At 39.8% G+C, this 20342-nt stretch overlaps 1 protein-coding gene across 3 annotated transcripts in view; it reads right to left on the bottom strand.

Annotated features, from left to right (window-relative positions):
* Positions 1–18669, bottom strand: part of LOC131471837 (RNA-binding Raly-like protein) — a 52357-nt gene extending 33688 nt beyond the window's left edge. The window contains exon 1 of one of the 3 annotated variants that reach the window (XM_058648624.1): positions 18584–18669. The gene's annotated coding sequence lies outside the window, so the exon portion shown is untranslated. Of the gene's footprint in view, positions 1–18134 lie in introns of all 3 variants that reach the window. The other 2 variants (XM_058648634.1, XM_058648617.1) reach the window with 2 other exon arrangements.
* Between the last annotated feature and the right edge of the window lie 1673 nt (positions 18670–20342).

The following is a 20342-nucleotide window of genomic DNA, read 5'->3' as shown; positions in this document are numbered from 1 at the left end:
CTGACCTCGCATCAGAGGTCAGTGTTCACAAGGTTTATTTTGTATTTAGTATTTTTATGTTGGTATTTCTGCAGACAGAAATCTAAATAATGTAATCTTGTTCTAAAATGCCAATTGTCCATTACTCCACCACTGATTTGTGTTTAAAAACCAAATCAATTATTATTATTAACAGATAATAAAAGTCATGTTTATTGGGAGCCGTGAAGATCTCTATTTATAGCAAGTCATTTAAAGCTGTAATTATTGATTTTTCCGATTGCATGTAATCTGCAGGTGATCGTCCTGATAATCTATTGATCGTTTGGTCCATAAAATGTAATAAAACACTGGAAAAATGTCCACAGGACTCTTAATTTCCCAGAACTCAAAGTGATGCATTCAAATGTCTTGTATGGTCCAAATACACAAGATTTTTTACTTTTTTTCTTTCTTTTTTTTTTTTTACTACAAAAGGCACATGACTGAACCTGTGATTAAATGTGTTGCTATTTTAATTAGTGGTCGAGCAAAATTGATTGATATATTCATCGACAGGTTATTGCAGCTTTACTCTAAATTGCTGGTTTTGTCCCCATCACTGAGCAAGAACATATTCATAATTCAGGTTTAACATGTCTGCTTAAGAATGGCTTGGATGATTATGAAAATGCTATCTCGACTTAACAGGATAAACAAAGCTGTTCTGGCAATATGTAACTAAATAACATATTCCCATGCTTCAAATATCTATATCACAGTTTGTGTTTTTTTTTCTTAAATTTCACAAATTCCATCCGATTTTAAACATTTTGAGTACTTTGTGCTCAGGTGTGTTTATATAGTTTTTTTTTCATCAGATTGTCTACGTTGTGCTGAAAAAAAAGGATAAAGGACACTCTGTATATTGCACATTATTATAGCCTCTGTATGAACTGTACGTTTTAACATAGTAATGGAAAAAAGCATCTGAAATGCCCTGTGTTCTAAGGGTTAATCTCTATGTAATAAATCAAAAGAGTTTCACAGAATGGTTTCATTGAGGGGCTCTGGGTCACTGTGACAGCATTTCTCTAAAAGCATCTTGTTGGTCCCTGTAGATGTTTCTAAACTGCACTCACAAAATGTTACGTTTAAACGCAAATATGCCATCAGAATTCCAATCTGGTGTATTCTGTGGTGCATCGCTTTCTTGCACATGAAACTGCCACTGCATGCAAATGCAGTTTCTTGGGGGAACAGAAATTATAGATGCAAAGGTGGATGATTTACATTTGATGCACGAGTGACCATGTTTTAAACAAAGTGATTTTCATTTCCATGACTCTATTTGTGCTGCGTTTTCTACAAAGAGCGGCTGGTGGAAAAAAAAAAGATGTTTGTACCGTTTCTGCCCATTAAAGACATTTGAACTAATATGATCAAGGCTTTTAAAGGCCATCTTGCCTTTTGAATGAATGTCCACAGTGTTCAGCTCAGGTAGAGAAGAGACTGTGCTTGTGATATTTTGATCTGTGAATGTCTTGTGGCAACAGGCCAAACTGGCCCCAAACCTAATTAGTATCAGTGTTTTCTAAAAATAACTGATTACATTTGTCCAGCCTTGTAGGGAGGAGCAGACGTGCAGAACCTCATTCATTCTTTCATCCTCTAACCACTTTATTCTCCATGTGAGGGTCGCGGATCCCAGATGACATAAAAGGCGGGGTCACAGTCGCCAGTCCATCAAAGGTCAAACATATAAACACAGACGGTCAATTTAGAGAAAGGACGGGGTAAGTTTGGCCTAGGGCCAATTTTTTTCTATCAGCCATTGACTATCAAACCGAAACATTGCAGCTTTATCAGGCAAATCCATGACTGCTAGTGTCTTAAAAATAATGTCTTCAGTCAGTCTGAGACAAAAACCCACAAATCGAAGCCTGCATGTGTGATGTGGAGAATAACATGTGAACAAATGCTTTTAACGAACTATAGTTTCACTTTTTGTACTATAATAATAATAAACATTATGCGTTATTTTACAGACATTTGCTTCCCAAACCTGGCTGTCTATTACAACAGTTAACAGTTTTAACAACAGATCATATACTGATGCTGGCAGACCAGTTTTGGCCCACGGGCCCCCAGTTGCTGACCCCGGATTTAGTTTCCATTGAACTCATGTTGGTGCGTGCTCCTAATCCCAACACTCATGTTTCAGGACTTTGGGAGGAAGTCAGAGTACAGAGAATTTGCAAACTCCACACAGAAAGGCCTGAACCGTGATGCGAACCTGGTAACCTGCTGGCCTTGTGGCTCCTTAATATGTCCTCTCATACACCCACAAACATACTGTTGTGTATCGATGCATTGAGAACAGTGTCAAAAACCCACCAAATCTGAGGGATTCTCGGTGCTGCATGTGAATTCCCTCTCGTTCTGCTCAACATGCTCTCCTTATATATGTTTGCTTATATAAGACAGGCCTGAACAAGGAAAATGTCCCTGACCAGATGACATCTAGCCTAAAGTAAACAACAAACAACGTCCCCCAAGGTAGATCAGCACATCAGATACTACAATACATACACAGATCTGTCTTCTCCGGGAGGAAACCTTTGACTTTACGTCTTTTTTTCACTTGATTTTCAACAGAAGATAATCCATCCTAAATCTCCTCTGCTACTCTTTAAAAAAAACGACGGATAACCTCACAATGCCGCTGCCCCATACTGAGGCAAAGACGTCACTGAGTTGATTAACTTAATAATCGACCGAGCGGAAGACTCAAAAGCCACCAGTCAGTCCACTCAAATCACATCCTGCTCAGTGTGTTTCTGCAGCCTCACGGCTCTGGATTACTGGAGGAATCCACCACTGATGGATGATGGATGGATGTGAAGTACATAAAGTGGACCACTTGAAGGCAAATGTATGCTGAGGCCATTAAGAGAGCGAATATTCAAAAAATCACTGTGGAATGGATTTAATGCAACATGTAATGAGGTATTGTGTCAAATTAAGGCTTTGGCTTTTGCTCATTAAGCACATTTGTTACAGTGGCTGTGTCGGGTTTTAAAGACAGGAAACTGAGGGAACGGTAACGCGTGGCCACTTGTTTTTTACAGTGAGTGTAGGTGTAAAATGTATGACTGTATATACACTTGTCTCACTCCCATGTGTCACAGCTGTCAATCATGATGCCACGCCCTGTTTTTAAAGCATCAGAGAACAAACTGGTGCTTCACACAGACAAACAGGGCCTAAAATGTAAAGAGGTCATTAAAACTCTGGGGAAAACAACATCATGTGTCGGGCCACTTTGATTATTGAATATGCATGTTTCTATTTTATAATTGTATTTCTGTCCAGTCAGTCTGCTAACATGGAGCGGCAGGGGTTTATTGCAGCCAGCTGCCAGGTGCGGTCAAGACATTTTGGTTTCCCTTTAGGGCAAGTTCTTACATCATTAATGTAAGCGTCAGTGATGTGAAGGAAAAACCAATAAGAGCCACACAGCTGGTCACCAAAGAGCCAATGCAAGAGAGGATCTGGCATTTCTTACTAAAACATGAACGGTGCAAAAGTCAAGTCCATCCATCCACTATCGCTGTATCCTCCACATGAGGGTCGCGGGGCGAACTGTGCTGAGGTCACATCCTGGACAGTTCGTCAGTCTATCGCTGGGCCACATATAGATACAAACAAACATTCACTCTCACATTCATGGTGAATTTACAGTGTCCAGCTTACCTAATCCCCATATTGCGTATTGTTTGGTTTGTTACAGCATGGTACAGTTTGGAACTGTAAAGCCCAGGATCAGGTGTGGACTGAGAATAGTACGTTTAGTTGGTCGGCGGGGTGAGCGAACGCGACACAACAGACGAGGCGGCTCTTTTTCCACTTGGTTTGTGGCTGTTTGGCTAAACAAGCTGTCCTGCTGTGTATGAGAAGAGATAGCGGGCCACTTGCCTCGCCTTCCATGAGATATTTACACCTATCGCAAGGGAGTGTCGTTATTCTGTCAGCTGACTGTCAGACCGAACCATATCATTTTACTCTGGTTGTTAAAGGTTATTTTGGTAACTATTCCTAATGCACCACACTGAATCGCTTCGGTCCGGGGATTTTTTTGGTGTACAAAAAAAACAAAACCCTGATTATTATGTGACCTCACTTAGACCGGGAGAGAAATAAACAAAAATAATAATTGGGAGATGTTGAGACAAAACTGTGTGTGTGTGTGTGTGTGTGTGTCAGTTAAGCCTGTTTATTATATATACAGTCAGTAAGAAACAGAGAAGGCAACTGAAGGAGATAATTGTGCAAATACTGTTTCAGTAAACATTGTGTTACTGTTACCTCTGACATTAGAAGATGCCGAGGTAACAGTAACACAATGTCAAGTTCATAAAGTAACTGTCTTTGCCATTTGATTCCTACCCAAGAAGCACAGGTGAGTGTTGTGTTGCACTTTAAATGCAGACTTTAATTTAATAATAGAATTTTAAATGTGATCAAAAATCTGCGATTAAGGAAATATGAATCATTTGGCAGCCCTAATTTAACAGCACTTTTAGGTCATAAGAAATCTGAATTGCTTTCACAGTCATGAGTGGAATAAAAGTGAAGTTTAGTAGTTAATTAACAACATTAGTGAGCCGGTAAAATACCAGGATTAGAGACCAGATGGGCTTAAACCCCAGCAGGAAAATAACAGCCACTCATCACACAGATTTATAGGAGGTTAATCTAGTAATTATTTTAACAATTATTCAACACTGTCTCCCTACAGACCATAATTTGATGAGTAACATTACGTCGATATTGATATTGGTTTAGTGGTTTCCATGTTAAAGCAAAACAAGAAACTGCCTCCTTTGAAAACTGAGTGTACAGTTTCACAAATAAAAAACAAAGGCAGTCCAAATAGGAAGAGAAAATAGCTTTTTAAGTGTTTGTGAATTTGACGTCTGTCGAAAACTTCCTTCTGGACACAAGACATTAGCTCGACTAATGGCTTGTAGTTCCCTACAAAGTCTGTGAATTTGTCGAACTTCTATCAGCGACTGACAGCATCGAATGCTCACAGAGCAGCAACCTCTGAGCTGACGCTCTAAATCACTGCAGACTGCAGCAGGAACAAAAATACGACTTCAGGCAATCTATGGCCAGCTAAGCCAAGAGGGGTCAAGCATTTTCAGTGTCTCTCTTAGCACAGAAACCACCTTATTATCTCCCCAGAGGTGCTCAAGCATTATTTTGCAAATTGCCCTCAATAATATGTTTTCAGTGAAAATGATCGCGGGGAAAAATAGTTTTACATTATTCCTCTGCCTCATTCAAAATGGAAAAAAAAGAGACTTCAAAGATGATTCATTTACAATATTCATGAGTTTCTAAGATCCTCAAAGCCTTTTCAGAAGTACTGATGTGTGAATGTGGCATGACTGCTGGCAAATGCTGGTGAAGACATCCCCGGCCAGAAAACAGGCTCACGCTGAATCAGAAGCACCCGGATCGTCCAAAGAAAAAAGAAAAAAAAAAAAAAAGGAGAAGAGGGTTTTGGATTAATCTTGGCATGTGTTAAACCTGAGAAATTAACACTTAATGACATCTACATGCATCAGTGGAGCTGTAAGTGCATCTTGACTCATCGCTGGTACATTTTCTGTGTGCAAAAACTTTCTGTGTTTGACTCTAAAAACTCTCTCTCAAGTGCCTGTCAGTGATGGTTTCTCTTCAGGGAAACCTCAGTGCCAAACACAGGTTCCATGTGCATTACATGGATCCTCTTTGGTCTTTTCACACATCAGAGTCTGAATACTCTGGAGATAAAGAAGCAAGGAAAATTGTGAAAGTAATCATTTTAGCACTTCCTCTCCCCCCACGATCTTTCCTCAGTGACCTGCGCTGCTGTCGGAGTAGAAAAGATGAAAACTCATCATCTGACATGATGAATACATATGGGATGTGAGCGGTGCATCCTGGCCACACTCGCTCTCACTCTGCTGCTGGAATGTTGCATTGCAGCATTTTGTCTTTAGCGAGTTGACAGAGCACATCCAAGAGCGACTAAACTGTGTTGTCGTCGTCAGAGGGAAATCAGGCTGACTTTAATTTGCAGGCGTCTCCGTAGCTCGACTGCAGACTCAGGAGACTGACGTTCCTCCCACTGTCTCACGGGGGGAAAAAATATGTCCGCACAAGAGAAGGAAATATTGGACTTTATTAAGAATTGTTGCCTAGTTCATTTGAATGACAGCCAAATGTGGACTGAAACTACATTTTGACACATTCTAAGTTTATGAACTGCACTGCAGTGCAGGTAGAGGTGGTAAAATGGCTTAAATGCACTCGCAAATCCCCCCATAAACGTCCATAACTCAAACAACACATCACCCCCGTCCTGAAACAACTTCACTGGCTCCCTCATCCGTTTCCGCATTGAATTCAAAATCCTTCTTTTAACACTCAAAGCCGTCCATAACTTAGCTCCTCCACATCTCACTGACCACCTCCACACTTACAAGCCTTCTCAGCCGCCCTCCTCTCCAGACCACCTACCCCCATCTGTCCACAATGGGACTCAGGTCACTCAGCTGTTCTGCACCCCCCCCCAAACTCAGGAATACACTTCCACAACATGTCCAAATAATATCATCACTGTCTACTTTCATATCCCAACTCAAAGCTTACCTTTTCAGATTAGTTTACCCATTATTTAATATGTAAAGCGACCTTGAGTGCCTACAAATAAAATGTGTTATTATTGTTATTATTATTATTATAATATAGAAAGAAACCTCTAAACCCTCGAAATGATGATGATGCTCTCAAGTGTCTTGTTTTGTCCACAAACATGTTCAGTCCTTTGTTCAACGGAGCAAAGAAATCTTCATTTAAGACGCTGAGAAATCAGAGAGCACTCAAACCAGTTCAATATCAAAACAGTTGACGATTGATTTTGTAGTTGATTCACCTGCTGCATGTCCAATCCCATCATCAGCTCGTCACGTTGACCTCTTCTAAACAACTTAGCTGTTAGCATTTAGCTTCTAGATATAATCAACCATTTCACAAACATCAACAGCATGTTGCCCATGCTAGATTTTCAGACAGTTTTGGGTCGATAACAATGCTCAATATCGTAGCGGCTCATCCCTAATCCCAAGTGAAGAATAGTCCAAAGGTTCTGAAAGGTGGAAAGTTTTTGAAGGTTGTAATATTAGTATTTGCTACAAGGTTAGGTTACTCTCTTGTCTGTGTGTTAAACTTAAAGCCATGGGAAGGGGAAAAATAGCAATAGCAAGCTCACTGATAAACCCCACCCCCTCTCCTCAAAGCTCCACCCCCAAAACGCTGGACGGCATCGTGTCTGCCAACATTCCATCACTGGCCTGCTAACTTCTATTCATCGTCTCTGCTTCGGCAGCTTGTGCCTCAAAGGCTTCACGTCAGGACCGATGTGAAGGTGGACGAGAGACAACTAAAGCGTGGTCTGAATGAAATGAACCGCGTTTGCGCTGCAGACACCCTTTAGTTTCAGATAACGTTATTTAATCATGGCTGGCAGGACATGAAGTGCATTTCAAAAAGTAAGAGGTGAGTCACTGCCACTGACCACAAAACCCGTTTCTTGTGGGTTCCCATCGCTCTGTCTTCTTCTGCTTGCTTTGAGAACATTTCATAGCATAAACAGCCGTCTATGGGATGGACTGTGTCGTTTCCTCCCGGGGGGAGGTGTGTCAGAGGTGTCACCTTGGTTGTGTGACATCAGCTACTGGAGCTCTATCGAGAGGCTCATCTCACTGAGAAACTCACACAGCTGTCAGACCACGCCCCCTGCACTGCTCCCCGCTCTCCCTCCCTCAGCCCACTTCATGGCATTATTGGGGCGGAGTAGGCTGCAGAAGAGGTTGTTAACACTTTAAATTAGTAAACTTAACTGGAAATGGCTAGAGCTGCAATGATGGCTCAGTACAAAAGCAAAGCATCCGCCCGAGCAGCGTCGTTGAAGGAGAAAACCAGAGTGTGTGGTAGAGGTGAGCAAGATACGTCATTGTTGTTGCTTTAAAGATATACAAATTGTCACTGACTTTTAAAAAAACGTTGCAAAAGCCAATGAAACTCTGAACGTGTGCAGCAGACGCCCACCTTGCTGCAGCTCTGAGCAGGATTCAGTGTCACATGACCACGAGAGGGCCTACGTGATCACATGACCTCTCGCTGGCATCCTCCCTGCCACACATGTGGTTATGCTAATAGGGAGCAAAACATGGAGACACCAGCCCCCCCAAACAAAGTCTTTGAAATAGTTTTATTATTTGCTCAGTTCACCGTTGCTACTCTGCAGTTCACTTAAAAATCTTTCAATTGTTTTCCTGAAACACTGTGTCCATTGATAGAATCTGCAAGCAACAATTAATGGAATAAACAATTCAACTTCAAAAAGATTTACTGTTAGTACTGTTATTGTCAAAATCCCAAGAAATAGAGTGTGTATTATTTAGCGTGCAGCATATTATAGGTTTTAAAAAGATAACCACGTTTCTCTTTTAAAATATTAAAGGCATATTTTGGCCTCAGGGAGTCAAACACATCATATGAAACAAGACATCAACTGGAATCTTTAACTTGAACCTGGGCTGGTGGCCTGGAGAGCGACTTATAATAAGGTCAAACATTTTCTTTTACTTTGCTTCTACATGCTCCACATGAAGAAAAAGAGTGAAGAAAACAGTCTTTAATAAATCAAACAGAGACTAAATATACTGGGGAGGCAGCGATAATTAAACACAGGTGAAACACATTAAAGCGGGGCAGACAATCAAAGGGGAAGGCAGGACAGGAAGTAAAACTTGACAAGGTACAAACAAGAAAAGAACTCCACAATGAAACAGGAAACAATGCAAACCACACACAAAGAACTTAAAGAAAACAGAGAGAACAACAACAAAGAGTCCAAACAGGACAGAAAAAAACAGGACACAGACACTCTTACCTATAACTACAGGCTTTTCAACCTTAACTACTCCTACTCTCAGAGAGACAGTTTCTTTGGAATGACAACACAAGATGTCATTCAGCTGTGAGTATTTATAAAAAAGACAGAACAAATCTGTGCTAAAAATCTGGGTGACGTGTACTGTATATGTCATTATGTGAAGTAACCTGACCATGATACATTTTCAATCTAACTGTCAGTGTGGGCCAAAGAAATAAACATCATTTAGAGCTTAAGAAAAGTCAAAATGATATTCCAAATCTAAAAGTATTCAATTAAAACTGCAGGCGCAGAGGGCAGCGCAATTGAATTATGACTTAATGATATTTAATCACGGAACATAATGGATCTAACAAAGAAGAATCGTTGGAAATCAGTCATAATAGAAGATGAGCACTGTGCAATTTTGAAAATTGGGAGGTAGTATAATAAGAATGCTGTGTGGGCACCGACGTCCTTTTTAATAAAGCTTCCTTGCCCTCGTTCATTTTTACCCTCCGACTCCCTCGCAGCCATAAATTACTCAGCTAATGCCTCCACAGCAGCAGCTATTGCTGAATCATTCAAAGACCTCAATTAACAATTAAAGCCTTAATGAATAGAGGTCCACGCTGGGCCATTTTGCTCCGGGCCCAGAGGAGCCCAGTGGAATCTAATCTCTCCTGCAGGACAGCACAGTAAATACGGGCCAACGGTGCAGGGAAGATAGAGAACAGCCTGTTATTGCCCACATGTAATGAGCAACTTGCCTTGCAGTTTCTGTGCCCTGTTTACTATGCACTTGGAATTTCTCATATATATAAAATGCTTTGCTGTGGAGCTTAACAAGGAAGTATGACTGTCAAGCACTATTCTTATTTTTTCCTCTGCTCCAGCTCCCCATTACCTCTCGGATAATACTTGTCTTGAGTTTGAATAGGAGAAGGAGAGATGGGGGCTGGCAGCAACAAAAGGAGAAAGGCAGAGATATAGAGGCAGAGAGGCAGAAATAAAAAAAAGAGGAAAGAGGAGAAGAAAAGAAGCTTGACAAAGGCATTTGTAATGTCAATCATCCTCAAGGAGAATAAACCCTGGCCTCAGACCAGAATAGCAAGGATTGGAAATTCAGACATACATCAAGCGGTAGGTAGGTAGGTAGGTTATACATTTATACTGTGGCTCTATGCTCTTATATTTCCTTTTATTTACATATATTTCCCACCTTGAATGAACAGATTTCTTTTGAGCCGTGAAGCGACGCTTCACTGTGCGAGAGCCTGCAGCGACATGACGACACAGAGCTCCTGTAAAGAAATACACTCAAGCTGCCATCAGCTTTATCTCCCATACGTAAATTTATGGACGCCTTCTGAGGCCGAGGGCAGACAACCAATGAATTGTCCCATAATCTGATTTAAGCAACCTATAGCCTCGACCAGTGGTGACAACAGCACGATAAAAGCTGAGTGTGACCTGTGCTGTGAGCCGGGATGAAACCAGATCCTCACCAGAGATTTTATCCAGTGTGTTAAAATAAAAACAGAGCTGATTATCTCTGAAATCATGACACGTGTGAATGTGTTTACGACATGAAACAAAGCCGATGTTTGAGGTCAGCGTGTTTCATTGCACGCGGTTTAGTGTCTGTAAAGTGGCAAACAGAAACTTTTCAGTGACTTTAAAGGCAAAAGAAAATTCCACTTCCTTAATCCCACAGGGATCCAGATTTTTCTCTTTTTTTTTCTTTCACAAAACCTTCTATTTTGTTTCATAAAATCTCTGTTGCGTCACCTTGGATCACACTGTTACTCTGTTAATGCTTCTGAAAGTTTTTGTTCTCTCCCATTCTCAGTCAAACAAAGGATGACTCCTCCATCACCGTGCATATTTAAAGGGAGACGCAGGAGAAAAAGACTCCACCTGCTGCTGCAGCAAGGGAATCCACAGTCCCGCTCCAGGGCATGTACACATATGCCATTCTCTCCTCTCTCACTTGGCATGGACATTTTTCCCTATTTCCTTAATTCCCCTATTGTGTGATTGTTAAATATAGCTGCAGCTCCACTGGGCTAAAGTAACTGGGTCACTAGAACTGTGAGTAATTAGCTGATAACAAAACTACACTCTCCGGCCACTTTATTAGGCACACCCGTTAAACTGAGCATCAGAATGTGGCGGAAAGAGGATTTCAGTGACTTTGACCATGGCAGGGTTGTTGCTGAGTATTTCAGACACAGATGATCTCTGGGGTTTAAAGACAACGGTCCAAAAAAGCACCAGTTCTCTCAGCAAATAAACTTATTGATGCCGTAGGTCAGACTGCTTTGAAATAATAACTATTCCTTACCACTAAGATCGTTTTTGAACGCACAGCTTTTTTAAATATAGTTGGTAAATAATATATTGTAGCACTAGCTTGTTCTAATATACCTTTAACATTACAATCTGCATTCCTCCATCAAAGATGTGAATGAACTATTGAAACTACTACTTATGAGGCAGATATTTGGTCTGCGGTGTTAAAGTTTAACTACCAACTATTAAATAAAAAATGTACTGTATTACAGTAGCTAGCTAGCTGGTAAATCAGATATGCTAAATGTAAGCTAGATAGCACAATTTCATTTAAGAGGCTAGTTTAGCATGGTGCTAGCTACCTCAAATAGCAGTTTGCATACATGTTTATGACAGTGTAACTGAATCATTAGAATCAGTTCATTAAAACTATTAAACTAAACTAAACTACTAGTCTCCGTCTGTCGATAAATACACCAGACTATGTTAAATATTGAGATTTTAGACATTAGTAATTGTTGATTAATCCACGTTTTTATGATTGTTAAGTCTTTTTAACTGATCTACAGTTCAGCATTGTGTGGCTTTCATTCTTATGTCGGACGTCTCTTCCAGTGGCGGCACTTTGACCAATCAGGGTCCGGCAGTCGGTGGAAACACATCAATTCTCATAAATGTCCATAACATTTCCAATGTGGAATGTTTCCAAAAATTCCCAAACTAATGTTCCCATGGAAAGTTTCTGGAAATGTATTGGGAGTTTTGCAAACCTACACACAGCACGAGAAACCTTGACATAAATGACCTACAGCAGGAGACGATGACTAAACCAGATGCCACTCTTCTTATCGGCAGTAAAATCTTTATTGTCCCCAAGGGGCAATTTTGTTGGCAACAGGAGTCTCACCACACACATGCACAGATACACAAGAACACATACAAAGTACGCAATGCATAGGATATAAATACAATGGCCATGTGACCTACTGGCAACTAGTTGATTTAAAACAAAAGAAAACACACAGCTGATGGGACAAATGACATTAAATATCTAATGACTTAATATAATTAAGTCATTAGAAATATTAGAAATAAAATATCTAATGACACAGAGCGTTTTGGCTACTTTTTTCCATTACTATGTTAAAACATAAAGCATATACAGAGGCTATAGGAATGTGCAATATAGAGTGTCTTATATCCTCAACTATAAACACACCTGAGCAAATAAAGCACTAGAAATGTTATGAATTGGATTGAAATATGTCACAGTTCAAAGTTCACTTGGCTCATTTTTATAAACAAAAAGAAAATAAAAGAAAAAGTGGTCTAATTTTGTGACTTCCTCACAATTATTGCTACTATATATCACTACAAATGGGATATAAAATGAATCATAACTTTGACACAACAAATGCATAAGAAGACGGAAAAAAATTGTTTTAAAGCCCGAATATGTGACCTATAAACAGATCCATGCCACATGAGCACTAAGGGTTAAATATGTGTAGTGTCATCAAGTTTACCTAATAAAACGGCCAGTTTGTTTGTGTTTTATGGTTCCAGCAGCCTCTAGACTGATCAGTCATACTGAGACAGTGAGTGTGAAAGGTGTGGAAATGTGTGGACGACCAACGTCACAATCTCGTGGTTTAATTAAATAACTTTCCACACAATGAGCTCATGTTGACATCATTTAATTTCAGGAGCGTCTTCTGTGGACAAAATTGGCCCCGGTCTGCAATTAAACATTGCAAATGTTGTTTTCCCTTCTTTGCAAACGGAATAACAAACATATTTTGTGTGCACGCTGACAGTGAGATGAATAAGAGCTATGTTAAAAGCAGTAAAGAACAAACTGAATGGAAAATAAACATCCACCATGGGACCAGGGAAGAGCCAGAGGCCGGTTTTTCCTTGATGAGCCATTGGCTTTCTCTACTACTTCAAAAGCACTTTATGGTTCTATAATAAACCAACATAGTATAATGATATTCAGTACAAAACTAGACTATATGATACAATTAGAGGTAAATCTTCAGAATAACAGTATAAGGCAACAGTCACGTCTGGCTTGAAGAAAGTCAAATGAATCACGTTAAAAGAAAGAAAAAAAAACATTAATTGTGCTGTTTTTCAGATTCATAATTTTCTTGTTTTGTACAATAACATTACATTCGTTCTCCTTCTAATTCTAATAATAACAATACTAGCCACTAACTATGCTGTCAGAGAAAGTATTATTTGGTTTTGTCAGGTATCAATTCTGCATTGGCTTTTTAAAGTGAGCCATTTAACTACAGGAACAGGAACATAATACAAGAACAATATAGCGCAATATTTTAGACAATATTTGACATCTGACTTCTTTGTGGCTGTGCCAAAGAGGAGAGAATTAAATTAAAGAGCAAAAATAACATCTATGTGCTATGAACCTCGTCCCTATAGAAGCCATGCCGCAGTTGAAAGAAGAGGTTACTTTAAGTTTTTCCGTCATTTATAAAGCATAAAAGAGTCTGTTTGGTAAAAGTGTTATCAGTGTGTTTCTTATCGGTCGGTAGAAGTCTCTCTTTCAGGCTTCTGAATGTGGCTTGCAGAGCTTGAAATAGGTCAGAATAAGACGCGTGTGAAGGAGAGGGCAGGGGTTAGTGAGGAGAGACACTCCAGACTTTCAGGCAGGAATCATCTCGCTCCAGCTGCCAGAGTAATAAAGTGCTGACAGCTGTCCATGGTTCTGAAAACAAACACCATCTCTTTGAATGGAGTATAAAAGGAGCTGGCCGTGGTGCTGAGAAACTGGTGCCGCTAGGTTAATGGCACAGCTCACAACACAGCTGAGCATCAGGTGCATGCATATACAGCTGTTTATAAAAAAAAAGAAAAGAAAAACTACCTATTTCCGATGGCTGCAGAACAGATTGTGTGTTTGGGAAAAGAATGTGTTGAGTACAATTAATTCAGGCGTACAAATCCAAGGACAAGCGGTCTAATAGGGAGCTGTGGGCATTGCCACATACATAATGGAACACGGAACGATATTTTGCTGAATTGGATAACACACGCGCGTGTTTACTGGAGATTTCTTACGCGGTAAACAACCACGTTGTTGCCTTTTCTTTACATCTGTCTGATTCCCTCTTCTCTTTCTGTCCTTGGTTGTCTTTCACGCGCAGGTAGGGCTGCAGTTCAATAACAGTAAATAACTTTATTCAATCATGTGTTTCAATTAAGACTGGGCAATAATTCAATAACAGGATATATAGCGGCATACTTTTCTTCAATATCAAGATAGGCTCAGTATACAGGCGCTGTGCCATGTTTATGCACAGTTTTACCTTTAAATATCTGACATTTAATGTGATAATTATCGAGTATGTACAGACTTAGCCCTAGCTTTAGTATACATGAAAAAAATGTTAAATCATATAAGTTATAACACAAGTAATTACTTTGTTTTGTTTGTTTAGCCTCGATGTGTGGAATATTTCTTTTTTGTCAATAAAATGTTTAAATCGCTCCTTCACTCAAGAGCAAAACGAGCTCTGCTCTTCTATGACTTCAGTTGTGGTAATTACAAATAACAACTGATAACAGTGTTGGCCATATCGTCCAGCCATATATGCGGGAGAACAAAAAAAGAAAAAGAAGAAGAAGAAGCAGCAGCTCCTCTAATCTGTTTTTTGACCTATCATCTGAAAGCTGGAGCAGCTCTTAAATGTTTTTCATCTGTATCTCACAGAAGTTGGACTCTGTGGTGCGTGGCTTGGAGGCAGAGCACATCATACACCTGCTAAGGGTCAACGATCATCCAAACCCAGGGGGAGCAGGAGCCGCTGGACACGGACAGATTACCGACCGGTCCAGAAATGCCTGGCTAAACTTTATTCCTTCTTTCTCCTCACTGGGCTCATAGTGATTCTGTGCATGTGCACGTATAGGCTGGCGATTCCAGAGCCCCCACCGCCCCCTCCTCTCCGCCTCATCCCCGGTGAGAGATAAGTATTGTTTGAGTAAAGCAGCACATTTCATGCTCGGCTTCCCTCACCTGTTCCCTGACCTGCAGAGTCTGAAGGCTGCTGGAAGGACTGTCAAACCACTTTTGAGGATGACTGAGAGGAGGATTGTCTTACAAAAGTTTCAGAAACAATTCTGCAGCATTTCACATTGCAGTGCAGCAGCAACATGATGCCACTGGGGTTTCCGTTTTGTATGGGAATGTCATTTTATGTAACGCCGTCTTATTTCTGTAGTAATCACCAAGTAATAGCTTGTTAATAGATATTGATACAGATATAGATAGATATATACTGACCCATAAATAGATATATACACAATAGATATATATGTACATATATACTTTTTTCCTGGGCACAACTGCAGAGGTCATTTAGTTTCTTCTGTACTGAAATGAATACAGTATTTTGTGAAAAATAAATCCATCCATCTTCTACCGCTTTATCCTCCATATGAGCGCGGTGGCCGACGGTGGCAAACGCACTGCAACGACCCGAAACACATGCAGGAGGAGAAAGGAGCTGCAGATTCACAAACACAAACCAAAACAAAGACGCACGGTAGAAACGAAAACACCAACGTAATCCAAAATGGAAGTTTGACTTCCGTCGTAGAGCTACACGTTTTCGTGCAGCTCTACGACCAGCCGGAATTCTTAATTTATTAAGAGACCTTTATTAAGAGGTTATCCTCCTGTAACAACGCAGTTTTTATGATCAGTGTTTCAATTTGGCAGTAGTTCGCTCTGGGCGTAGCAAAGTATGCTTTTATTACATCTTAAAGTTGATAATAATTTTGTATTAATATAGTGAATATGACTTTTAAATTGAATGTTTTTTTCTACATTGTACAGTACAGCTATAGTTTACAGTACACTATCAAATATCAATCTATACAGTACTTTGGACAGACGCTTGTGTCCGATTAATAGGACTCAGTGATCTGAGGGTTTTATTTTGAAAACCGGATATCGATGTCCTTAAAAATCAGCTTGACTGCAGGTTTTTTACCGTAAATCCCTTTGTAATTCAGGCGTTAGAATTCAGCGTCAGAGAAACGAGCGTGGGCTAGTTTGACCGCAGTCGGAGTTGGATAACCTCTTAATAAAGGTCTTAGAATAAAGTGAAAATAAAGTAGTCCCCGAGTATGGTAACGGCTAGTCATAGAGCTGCAGGAAAACGAGCACTCCCACTGACCCACTTCCGTTTTAGAATATGCTGTTTTTGTTTCTGCTTGTGTTTTTGTTTCCGTTTGTGTTTTTGAATCTGCAGCGTTTGTGAATCTGCAGCTCATGTCTCCTCCTGCGTGTGTTTTGGGTCGTTCCAGTGCATTTGCCCCTGTTGGCCACCGTACATGAGGGGTCACGGGGGGGCGGGCGCTGGTGCCGATCCCAGCTGACATAGGGCAAAAGGCGGGGTCACACCCTGAACAGGTCACCAGTCCAACCTTGTAGCTCTGTGCAAAATAAAAAAGTTATATAGAGGCCACCAGCATGGAAGTCAAGGATGTAGCAGCTTATTCAGCCTCCTGTTTAAGTCACTTGTCAAATCTGGGGACAATAATACATTTTAAAGCCAATGCTAGTAATAACAAATGGAAGTGCGTAGGATGAAAAATAAGTTGTTGGGTTGTTCGGTCATCTTTGTCCCCCAAACTAAAATGGTTCAGTTTAAATGATTTCTTTGTGATATTCTTTGTGATATTCACATTTAAGAAGCTTGGAAATTCAGAAGAGCTTGTTTTAACGCAGTGGTTTCTCAAGTGTTTTTTTTTATACCAAGTTACCACCTATCAAGAAAATATCGAGCTCTCAAAGTAACAAACATCAGCACCAACATTTAAAACACAGTGGTGTAAACAGGTCGACTTTTAACAGGAGGCAGATTTATTCCCAATAACATCATTTACTGTCTCATCATCCTCCTCCTCTTCCTCACATATACTTCACACACTGGTGTACTGGAATTAGGATAAGACGGAGCGAGAGATAAGTTATTATTATTTAATCTATTATATTTTGTTTGTTTCATTGTCTAAGCACTCTGGTTAAAAAAACTAAATCTAATCACATACCAGAGGAAGCTCACGTACCAAGGGTGGTACATGTACCACAGCTTGAGAACCATGGCTTCTCAAACCAATTCATTCATTATCAAAATAGTTGCTGATTAATTTAGTAATCGATTATTACTTACTATAGTTGTGATTGACAGTCGCTTATAGAAAGTCTCACTATCAAGCTCTTACCTGGATATTATTATGGAAATATTTGTAATATTCCTTTTTTTTTTAGACTCAATCTGACCACAGTGGTCTTTTTTCTCATTTAGATTAGAGTAGCTTTGGAATAAGATGTGTGTATTTGCATTTTTTTTTTTTGCATGATAAACTGCACAATTTGCAGTTTACGTCCACATCAATGTGACTTTCCAACCTTCTCCGTGTGGTGTCCTGACTGTGTCTGCCAGTTATCAATCGCCAGTGTAATGAGGTTTGTGCATGTGCAGAGAGAGAGAGCGAGAGAGAGAGCGAGCGGTGCACAGCTGTGTCTGGTTCAGCTGGCAGAAGTTCATATTATATTGTTTTGCACAGCAGTGATCATGGAAGATGAGTGAAATTGTAAAAAATTGTGATCACTGTGTGGCGGGTCACACGTGCAACCTCTGACCTTTAGAATCACTTTTCATTTTCAAAGAAAACTGTGTTTTGTTTCTTTGGGATTTCAAGAGAAATTCATCATCTGGGAAAAATAAACTACAAAAAAACAAAAATCAAAAGAAGAATGCAGATTTTCCAGTTAAAAATGTAACATCTTTTGGAAAAAGTGAGAGTTTCCCTCCTTAAGGAAGTGTAAAGAAAAAGTAACATTTCTCACCTATTAGAAAAGCAAAATCCTCAGAGAGTAAAATCAAAAGAGTTATCTTTGCGAACATGCCTCCAACACCAGAGAAACACCGCAGGATCAAAGAAAAGCACCCGAACCAAAATCAAAATCACACCAGAACAAAGCCACGACAGCAAGAAAAAGAAGCCAGAAAACAAGCAAAAGGTCAGAAGAATCTGTCTCTTCTGGAAGAGAAGAAGAGGAAGAGAGAGAGAGAAGAAGAGGGAGGGAAAAAAAATATCCAGCGCGTCCGCAAGCACATACGGATGTTTCTGTCAGAGGATGTCTGCCGGAGAACCAGCACTCAGCATCCAAGATTCAAACCGCCGCATGCAGCCAACGAGAAAACATTCTCCCCGTGTGTGAACATCAAGAGCAGGAAGAAAAAGAAGATCGAAAAATGTGCAAAATAAGAATAGGGCAGTGGAGGATGTACTCACCGAGCAGGAGTAAAAGGTTTCAAGTAAAAAGAAACTGGGCGTACGACGGTGCTGGCTTATTGGTCGTGTGCAGGATTGTGTGCACGCACCGAGGCGCTGCGTCCCTTTCGCGCTCGGTTGTTGAGTCATGTGACGCGCGATTGGACAGAGTTTGTGTGAGTCGTTCTGAGGTTTGTGTTTCTCTCTCCACAGGCTCACACCAAGGTGATGATGTTCACTGGTACAATGGACATGAGGACATTGATGTCAGGAGGATCCATGTGGGAAACTTAAGATTCATTTTTGGGAATAAAATAATAATAAAAAAAAGAGCAGAAATCTGAGAGGAAATAAAGAAAGAAAACAACTCAGAATTCTGACTTTAATCGAAGAATTCAGACTTTTTTTTCCCACAATTCCGACTTCAATCTTAAACATACAGAATTCAGACTAAAGCATAATTCTGGCATAAATAACTGTTTGTTTTTCTTAGTCCCTGTTGTGGTATGTGTGTATGCATGTATCTGTGCTACCCTGATGTTTTAGATGTTTCCCTGCTCCAACACCCCTGATTCTAACGAATGGGTCATTTTCAGGCTTCTACAGAGCTTAATGATGACCTGAACATTCGGTTAGATATGACACATATAGAGCTGCGATTAACCATTATTTTCATAATCAATAAAGTACTTGTTCGGACCGTCAGAAGATGTTTTTTTTTATTTATTTGTGAGGCACTTTAAAACAACCACAGAGGGGCAGAGTGCTGATTTAAAAGGTCAATTTAGTGCAGCAGTTTTCAGCCAAAAACAAAGCTATCCCTATTTTTAATACCCGAACTCGAGCTCAAACCTGCAAAGCACACTTTATAACTATTACTCCCTGAATCCTGATCCAAATCTGCACTGACACTTTTTTCATCCAAATAGTTATTTGACAATTTTTAGTGTCATAATTCTGTTCCATGCATTTAATATTTAGTTTTTGTTCTCCAAAGCAGATACAGATTAGAAGGACAGACCATATTATGTCTAGGGCTGCAATGACTACTCGATTATTAATCGATTACTAAATTAATCGTTTTTTTTTTCATTAAAACATTATTCAGTTTTAATGATTTTCTTGTAAAAATGGAGCAAAGAAACCAGAAAATATTCACATTTAACAAGCTGAAAAATCAGAAAGCTTGTTTTAATTATTGTAAAAAAAAAACAAAAAAAAAAAACATACAAGACGATTAATTTAGTAATCGATTAATAATCGAGTAGTCATTGCAGCCCTAGACATAATATGGTCTGTCCTTCTAATCTGTATCTGCTTTGGAGAACAAAAACTAAATATTAAATGCATGGAACAGAATTATGACACTAAAAATTGTCAAATAACTATTTGGATGAAAAAAGTGTCAGTGCAGATTTGGATCAGGATTCAGGGAGTAATAGTTATAAAGTGTGCTTCGCAGGTTTGAGCTTGAGTTCGGGTATTAAAAATAGGGATAGCTTTGTTTTTGGCTGAAAACTGCTGCACTAAATTGACCTTTTAAATCAGCCTTTAAAAGGGAAATACCTTGTTAAAACATCATCAATCATTTGTCATTACATTGCACCAGCTCGTACACAAAGATTTGATTTGCCCATCTTTGCTAAAGGCTATATGTCGTCACTGGTGAGCGGTATGAAAAGGTTTCCATGAATCATCTGGTTAAACCTCTTGGTTCTCTCCCATTAAAACCCAGTTAAAGGATTAATCAATTGAGTTTCCATCGAACCTCACGAGAATA

The sequence above is a fragment of the Solea solea genome, chromosome 1, assembly GCF_958295425.1.
Source record: "Solea solea chromosome 1, fSolSol10.1, whole genome shotgun sequence".
Taxonomy (NCBI): domain Eukaryota; kingdom Metazoa; phylum Chordata; class Actinopteri; order Pleuronectiformes; family Soleidae; genus Solea; species Solea solea.
This window is presented reverse-complemented; position numbering and strand designations above follow the sequence as displayed.